Here is a 9,723-nt window from a genome sequence, read left to right as displayed (position 1 = left end):
ATCTCCGGTATCCTCAACCTGCTTTCTGAGCTGGACCTTCACCTTCCTGCTCTAACTAAAACCCAGCTGAAAAGCATGGAATTGAAGAAAATATTTGCAAATTTCATGTATGTGGAAAAATATACATGTAAATGACAGATGATTAGAACAGACATTTTTCCAAAGAAGGGCCAACAAATACATGAAAAGGCAGTCAACATCATTCATGAACAGGGAAAAGCAAATTAAAACCACAATGAAATCTCACCTCACTCGGGTTAAGATGGCTATCATCAAAAAAACAAGAGGTAACACATGCTGGCAAAGATGTGGACAAAAGGGAGCCCTAGTGCACTGATGATGGGAATATAAATGGGTACAACCACTGTGGAAAACTGTATGGAGGTTCCTCAGAAAATTAAAAGTAGAATTACCCTATGATGCAGCAATCTGACTTCTGGGCATATATGCAAAATAAATAAAATCAATATCTCAAAGAGATACCTGCACCCCTTGTCCATTACAGGATTATTCACAATAGCCAAGGTACGGAAAGGGCCTAAGTAGCCATCGTTGGACAAAAGATGGATAAAGAAAAGCCATCATTGGAGAAAAGATGGATAAAGAAAGAAGAAAATATATAGAGATAGATATAGATATAGATCTATATATAATCGATCTATCTATCTCTATCTCTGAGGGTTTTTAATATATATATACACATATATATGTTTATGTATATGTACATATATATGTATATATGTATACATATATATGTTTATGTATATGTACATATATATGTATATATGTTTTTGTAGCTGAGTAATATTCCATTATATATGCACATATATACATATATTTACATATATGTGCATATATGCACATATATATAACGGAATATTACTCAGCTACAAAAACAAGGGGATCTTGCCATTTGTGTCAACATGGATAGCCTCTGAAGGCATTATGCCAAGTGAAGTAAGCCAGACAGAGAAAGACATATACTGTATGATGTCACTTGTATGTAGAGTCTTAAAAAACCAGATTCATAGGAACAGTAGAATGGTGCTTGCCAGGAACTGAGGGTTGGGGAAATGGGGAGACGTTGGTCAAAGAGGGTTAAACTCTCAATTATGGGATGAGTAAGTTCTGGGGATATAAGGGCCAGCGCAGTGACTGTAGTTAATAATACCATGTTAAATACTTGAAAGTTACTATAAAAGTAAAGCTTTTATCTTCTCACCATAATAATAGCAACCAAATGGTAATTATATGAGGTGAAGGTTGTGTTAACTTCCCTTATGGTGGTAACATATTGCACAATATGTTTATCAAATTGTTGCATTGTATATTTTAAATGTATACACTGTTATATGACAATTATATGTCAATAAAGCTGGGGTGTGTGTGGCGGGGGAGGAGAGAGCCCAGCTGGCTGGCCCTCCTAGACACAGCTTCCACTTTACAGATACAAGTCCTGCCTGAGTTTTCTTCTGCAGCCGACAGCCCACCAGAACCTAAAGTGGAACCCACAGGCCTCTTGTGCCTCCTGACCGTTCTCTTCCCTATTCTCTGGGGACATCACTAACTTCCTTGACTAGCATTCTATTAGCCCCTCCAACAGCCATCTACTGACTTTTCCATCACCTACAGCCCTTTTCAATCAAGATTTTTCATGGGAACCCCAGAAGACAGAAAGTGAGTTGAGTTTCTCTTCCCTCAGTCCTCTCAAGGACTCAATAACCAGTACCACTCCGTATGCAGAGGAGAGAAGTGTGTCTGTTGCATACAGTGGGTACTATATGGGCCAGAGCTTGACCAGAGAAGTCTCAGAGTGAGACAGATGAAGGATTTATTATGGAGTGGTGGTCACTCACAGTTGTGGGAGCTGGACTGCAAGGCAGTGCAGTCTGTTCCTTTTATGTCCTTTGTGGAGCCTGAATTCACTGAGGTCAGCCAGATGGGCGGTTGAGAAGGAATGTGGGGACAAACTGAAACCCAGGAGGAGAACTGGAGTCAGTGAGGAAGGACTGGAACTAGTGTCTCCCTCATCACTTCCAACCTTGATGCCACATGGGGTGACCCACAGGAAAAGCTGGCATCCTTCACTGTGGAGCTGATGTGCACTTTGTCTGGGACTAGGAGAAGCAAAGCAGGAGGGCTGGAGAGAGCTGAGGAAGTTCAAGCCCAGGTACAGGTACACGCCCACCAAGGGGCACTTCAGATCCATGATGACAGAGAAAGCTGCCACAGTGCTTGGGACCCTCTACTACTTGCACAGGATAAAAATAATGTGACTGCTACTTCACTTCGTCCTTCTAAATCTGATGCAAAATTTGTCTTGTGGCCTCTACTAACATGGAACCGTTTGCAGGGAATTCTGGGAAATGTAGTTCCCTCTCAGCTACAACATGTGCTTTTGGACATTCAGGCTTACTTCTCTCAGGTAGGTACTTCCTCACAGTTTCAGTGTCTGGCGCAGGTGCTTCCTTCCCGACCACTCGTTATCATTCACGGCAATCTTGACCTCTTAGTTTCTTGACTTCCACACTTCCAACCACCGACTCTTAATCTTACCCTAGACCCATTGTCTCCTGGAAAATCTCCATCTAACTTAGAATTTCTAATTCCATCATTACTTCACTGACCAACACCTCCTGCCTTCCCAGCTGACGTGTTTCAGTCCTGTCACCTCTCACCTACTCAAGACTTTGCAATTACATCTCCCTCCGCAGCCTCCCTCTCTCCCTACCACACCATTAATTCCCAGGCGCCTACAAGTGCCTATACTTTCTCTGATCTTAAAACCACAGCAAAACAAAACAAAACAAAACAAAACAAAACAAAAACAAACCCTTCCTGGACCCTAACTGCCCACTCACTAAGAATCTCATTTCTATGAAAAGTCCTTGAAAAACTTGCTTTTATGTGCTTTTCCCACTCTCTCTTCAATTCACTATCATCAAATTTTATCACACCATTTTTCTCATCAAGGTCCCTAGTGACCAAAATCTTGCTCTACCCAATGGTTGCTTCCCCCCCAACCTCTTGTATTTGACCTCATAGCCTCCTGTGACATGGCTGATCACAGCTTCTTTATAGAGTGCTTCCTCATTTGGCTTCATACTCTTCTGTCCCCCGCTGTACTCCTTGGTGGCTTCTTCTCTCTCTAAAGTCACTCCTTAGGTGATCTCATCCGGTGCCTGGATTCTAAATTATATCTCATGATTTGAAATTGTCAATCCCAGTCTTTTTCTGATTTCTAGGCGTATAATTCACTCGGCCTTTCAATGAGTGTTGTAAACTTAACTTGTTGGGGGAGCACTTCTGTCTTCCCACTCCCAGACCTATTTGTTTCCCATTTTTCTGTGGTAGGTATTCTCCAAAATTGATCTCCATCAATTGTCTTCTTCCCTTTATATACATGTTACTCAGATCAAGAGACAGTCTCATTTCCTTCCCCATAAATCTTGGGGGACCTTAGTGACTTTGACCAATAGAATACAATGAAAATAATGATAGTGACTGACTTTCGGGGGCTTAAGGGCTAGGCCACAAGAAGCTCCGTGGCTTCAACCTGGATCTCTTAGAATGTTCGCTTTGGAGAAGCCAGTCACCATTTAAGAAATCTGACCACCTTGTAAGAAAGCTGAGACTCGCCAGGCGATGTGGAAAGCCAATCTGGCCATGCGAAGAGGATACATGGAGAGAGAAAGAGATGCCTGGTCGGCTTCTGGCTTGTTTAGCATGCAAGTAAAGAAGACATGAGGCATGAGAATGGAGATGCTGTCTTGGATGTCTCTTCAATGCGGTAGAACCCTGATGACTCCAGATCCAGCTGCCACCTGACAAAAGCACATAGGGAAACCCCAACCCAAGGTCAGGGTCAAACGGGGTGAAGTGAGTGAGACATCGTGGTATAACATTTAAGGAAACACTCAACTCTGACTGCAGTGGGGCTGCAGGGATCTCGAGCTCAAGTACCTCCTAAATTCTGTATCCTAGACAGTTCCCTCACCTGACCCTGTACTGGTTTCGCCCCACGCAGTAACAGTATACTTGACCCCAGTCAGCTCAAAGAATCATGAGCTGTAACAAAGAATGTTGCTTTAAGCCACTAAATTTGGATGTGGTTTACTATGTTACAATAGATAATCACACATACTTTCCATTATATCCAACTATTGGGTTTGAAGCTCTACCTGGACTCTTCCCTTCTCTTTACATCTCCTATCCAATTGATAGGTAACCCCTACCACAGCCAATGAGATATCTGATGGGTTGAATGAATGAAAAGTCAGAACTCGTTTTCTAAATTGGCCACCTCAGGACTAGTTCACGTCACTTATACTATAGGAAAGGGGGCGGAAGCTCTGAAAGGATAAAGAATATGATATAGTTCTGAAGTTTTTAAGTGTAAAATGATATTCCCACATTGGTTGAATTACTAAGGCTAATTAAATAATCACCTTTGTCATATATTAACCTCACAAAGGTGATGCTTTAATCAGTGGGAAAACTATAGTTTCTTCAATAAATATACTGGCAAACCTGATCACCTGTTTAGAAGGAAATGTAAGAATAAATTCTGGAAAAAAGTGTACATATAAAGTGAACAAATAAGAAAATCACAGCTGTGACCTATATAATGTGGAATTTAGGAAGAACTCTAATAACCGAGAGTTATTAGAGGTTAGAAAATGTGGAAGAAAAACGTGCATATTAGACTACATAAAAAATAAGAAATATGGAAAAGATACCAGAGACAAAGTTAAGAGACAAACAGATCTGGCAGGAATATTTATCGGGTGAATGACGAAGGACTAATTTTTCTAATAAGCAAACTTGACGGAACTTATAAACTTACAAACTTGACGGAAAAGATAGTCTAAAGGAAAACGAGGGAAGATGTAAATAAATAATTGACAGGGCTGTAAATTCAAATGGAAACAGGCAAGTGAGAAGATGTTTAAATTAACTAGTAGTCACATGAAGGAAATGAGAAAACAATGAGATATCACATGTGCCCACTAGTCTAGCTAAAATGTGAACGCTACGTATTTTATAGCAGTTGCAATAGAAGTAATTATTTTTTTCCCAAGATGGCTTAGGCAAACCTCTTGCCTAAACCTCATTTAATCTGGTTCATGTGCCCATATCCCAGGCTGTCATCAGAAGGAAAGGTGTCCTGTGTACCAAGGCTCCAGCAACCTGTTCCGCAGGTGAGTGTTGGTCCATGCACTGTTCCTCAGTGGTCCATGGGAACATGGACCAAACATTCAGATACTTTCACAGCAACTTGAAGAGCCGTTTTATGTCAGCTGAATCTAATAAAAATTTGGGGCTACTGTTTTGTAGGTATCATTTCTCTTTTCTAGTAACATTTTAAAATTTTGTTTTGCAGAAGTATCTTTCTGCAATAGAAACAATAAGCCGGTCTTTCACTGCAGATAATCGAAGAAGTTGTGTACTACATATTGATACTTGTCATTTTCTCCTGCTTTAGAATTACATAAGTTGTTAGGTGCTGGAATTCAAGGATTCACCACTGTGCAAAGAGAAATAGACATGTAAGACACAAACTTCTGATTCTTCTAAGAGCGTTGTTAATGATCCAGGATGGAAACTGACAGCACAGCTTTGCCTTTCCTGACTCACAAGCAGAGCAGACAGAGCAGCTGTTCTGGAAGGGGCTGAAAACGTGCCCCACACCATGGCTTTGGGACTCCAGAGATCAAGATCCTGGCTGTGTTTCAACATCTAATAACAAGAGGAAATCCCACCAAATCAGTGGGAGCTCCAATTCTCAGGAAACTTGACTTTCACACTCTCTGAAAAAGAGATATTAATGAAACAGAGATGGAAAGCTCAAATGGCAAGTTCTATATAGATCACTTGAGGCACACCCTCTCTCCACCCCCAAGGCTTGCAGCTGGCAGTACAGCTTTCTACAAAGAGTAATTTTTCCAAGATAGCACCTTGTACACATTTGCACATTACACCTTAAGTTCAAAAATAATTGGGGCCAATTCCACAATGGGTGTTATAGAATGTTTCAAAGCCACGGCAAGCCTTGTTTCAAAGTCTGTTTTTTTCACTATTGAAATCAGGAAGAAACTTTTTACATAATTATTTCATAAATCTAGATAAACCGTCTATAAAAAATAACGTAATTTGTAAGAGAACTTATGAATTGTTTTAGTCAGCTTTTTAAAAATTCTGTAAGGATCTATATAAATACTATAAGTCCGCCCCCAAAAAACCTGTCAATGACAAAAATACCTATATCTATCAATGAGCTAGTATGATTTGTGAGTATGTGGTTAATTTTCCTCAAGCAATTTTGGGGCACAGGCATTAGAAATGTTTACATCTTTATTGCTGAAAATATATAATTGTCATAAAGTGTCTTGGGAAAAAAATCTATAATCTTAATGATTGATCAAGATTACAGCCATCTAATTCTTTTTAATGAAATGTGTATCCCAGGACTTTACCAAACACAGCACTAATGAGTTCACACTCTTCTTGCATTTTGAATCTGCTCTCACATTCACCTGCACATTTCACACTGAATTTCATTCAGTTGAAGCCAACAGATATTTGAGTGCCTACTGTTTGTGCCAGAGAGCTGAAGCCTTTTAAAAAGTCTTTTTTTTTTTCTTTTATTTATTTGTTAGAGAGAGAGAGAGCACAAGCAGGGGGAGCAGCAGACAAAGCAGGCAGAGGGAGAAGCAGGTTCCCCACCAGGCAAGAAGCCCCATGTGGGACTCAATCCCAGGACCCTGCGATCATGACCGGAGCCCAAGACAGAGGCTCAACCAGTTGAGCCACCCAGGTATCCCTTAAAAAGTCTTCTGACTCTGTCCTCCCTTCCTCTTCCTCCCCCCTTTTTCTTCTTTCTTTTTCTTTCTTTCTTCCCTCCCTCCCACCCACCCTCTTTCCTTCTTTCTTTATTCCTTCCTTCCTTCCTTCCTTCCTTTCTTCCTTCCTTCCTTCCTTTCTCTTCTTTTATTAATAAACTTTATTTTTTCTAAAACACTTTTAGGGGGCTTCTGGGTGGCTCAGTGGGTCAAGCCTCTGCCTTTGGTTCAGGCCATGATCCCAAGGTCCTGGGATCGAGCCCCACATCAGGCTCTCTGCTCAGCGGAGGGCCTGCTTCCCCTGTCTCTCTGCCTGCCTCTCTGCATACTTGTGATGTCTCTCTCTCTGTCAAATGAATAAATAAAATCTTTTTAAAAATTAAAAAAAAAACACTTTCAGGTTCACAGGAAATTTGATTGAAAATACAGAGTTTCCACATATCTGTCTCCCCTTCCTTAGGTTCAGTTTGTCTTCTTCTTTACATCTTTTATTGTCATAGTACATTTGTTACAATTGATAAACGAGTGTTGGTACATTATTGCTAACTAAAGCCCTTAGTTCACATTACAGTTCACTCTTTGTGTTGCACATTCTGGGGGTTTTGATAAGTGCCTTTATTTATTTATTTATTTTACCATGTAAATTTATTCTACTGTGCAATTTACTTACCAAGCATTTATAATGATGGTGTCGCACAGAGTAGTTTCACTGCCTTGAGTCCCACCCCCCGCCCAAAAGCATTCTGCTTTAACCTAGAAGGCATCTGAAGGCAAATCCTTTCATTTACAGCTTCAATACTCAAAGCTTCCACATTCGGTTTTTTGTTTTTTTTTTTTTGTCCACGAAAAAAATAAAGTGAGGCCATACGTGCAATTTGAATCCGAAAGTTGTACACATCTTCCCAAATGATTAACAATTTATATTGTCATAATCATCTCCATAATCCAGTTGTCCATCCCAGAAATATTCATTGAGCTCTTGCGTGGGTCAGCACTCTTTTTCAGTGTTGTTCTGGTTAGGGCACTTTGTGATAGGTGGCTTAATACACGATGCCTTTGCTTCATGCATGGGCATGCATTGTTTTTAAGATTTTATTTATTTATTTGACAGAGAGAGAGAGGGCGAGCACAAGCAGGGGGTGCAGCAGTCAGAGGGAGATAGAGAAGCAGGCTCCTCACTGAACAAGGACTCCCCCACACACCCGTCCCGCCACGGGTCTCCTTCCCAGGACCCTGGGATCATGACCTGAGCCAAAGGCAAACACTTAACCTACTGAGCCACCCAGGTACCCCATAGACACACATTTAATTTTCGAAGTTCCTTTCATTTACTTAATTAATTAGTTTATTTTTGGTTTGCTTTCTAGTCTTTTTTAACTTAAATTTTTTATTTATTTATTTGACAGAGATCACAAGTAGGCAGAGAGGCAGGCAGAGAGAGAGGAGGAAGCAGGCTTCCTGCTGAGCAGAGAGCCGGATGTGGGGCTCAATCCCAGAACTCTGGGATCATGACCTGAGCTGAAGGCAGAGGCTTTAACCCACTGAGCCACCCAGGTGCCCCTTTTTTTTACTTAAATTTTTTTAAAAAATTTTTTGGATAGATAATATATGCATGTAGTATAAGAATACAAGGTTTTAAAAAGCACATAGCATCCAGAAAGCCTCTGCTCATCTTTGCATCTGGGTACCTGCTTCCCTCAATCACCATTATCAATTTCTTGTGTGCATTCTCAGAAGTATTGAGTATGTATGTAAATATATTTTTAAATAATGATCTTTGCCTTGTTTTTTTTTAAAATATATTTTAGACACTGTTCCATACCACTTCCTAAAGTGCTGATATAGTACATGCTTATCTTTTTTGATAACTGTATAGTATTCCATTTGGGGTTATTTTCTCCCCATACATTACTTATGTTCCTTATTTAGAAACATTTAAATTCTAGTCCTTTGTTATTTCAATGTGGCCGTGAGAAACCTTACACATTTGTCATTTTATCAGTACTTTCATACAGCTAGAGGATACATTTTTAGGAGTGGAATTATGGAGTCAAAGAGGAGGTTCCTTCTAAATCGTAATGGGTCAAATACTCATCCTCAGGGCTGTGCCAGTGTATGAGTGACAGTTTTCTTACATTATCACGGATGCACCATGTTACTGAACTTTTGGATCTTTGCCAATCTGATAGGTGAAAATTATATCTCATTTAGCTTTCATTTTAATTTCTCTTATTATGTGTAAGACACACATTATTAAGTTTTCAGAAAATTAATAAGGTAAAGACTGAAGACATTTAAGTTCAAAATGGCTAAGTAATCCAATGTCACCCACCTAATAAGTGAGAACACCTAGAAAGCAATCCCCCAAGGTGGTCAAGCTAGGCCATCCCCCCTCCCCCACCTTGCTTCCTTAACGCCCGTCACAGTACTAATGTGACTGCTTAAAGATTTATTTGCCTTTTGTGACAGCTTTCCTCCACTGGATCAGTTGTTGTCCAAAGAGGTGCTAAAGAATATCTTTTGTAAAGGGAAAGAGTTCTTCCTAAAATGGCAAAAGCAATGAATTCTGAAGAATCCTCCCCAAGTTCTTTTAAAATCTCAGGAACTTGTCTTTTCCTCCTCCCTCATCCCACCTCGAGACTGGACAGGAAAAAAAACAACAACTCAGAATTATCTGAGTGACCACTGAATAACTGATATAAGATGTACATTCTGGACTTTTCTTAGAGGTGAATTGTCATGTTATTAAGATTTTTTGAGGAAATAAACTGTGCTGTTACCTCATCACTTTTCACTACAAAACACCAGGTTCCTCTCTTTATCTGACTTCAGACATAAAGCTCTTCCTTGTACAGAACCCTGAGAACCTTGTGGGTTTCTG

The sequence above is a fragment of the Meles meles genome, chromosome 11, assembly GCF_922984935.1.
Source record: "Meles meles chromosome 11, mMelMel3.1 paternal haplotype, whole genome shotgun sequence".
Classification (NCBI taxonomy): domain Eukaryota; kingdom Metazoa; phylum Chordata; class Mammalia; order Carnivora; family Mustelidae; genus Meles; species Meles meles.
This window is presented reverse-complemented; position numbering follows the sequence as displayed.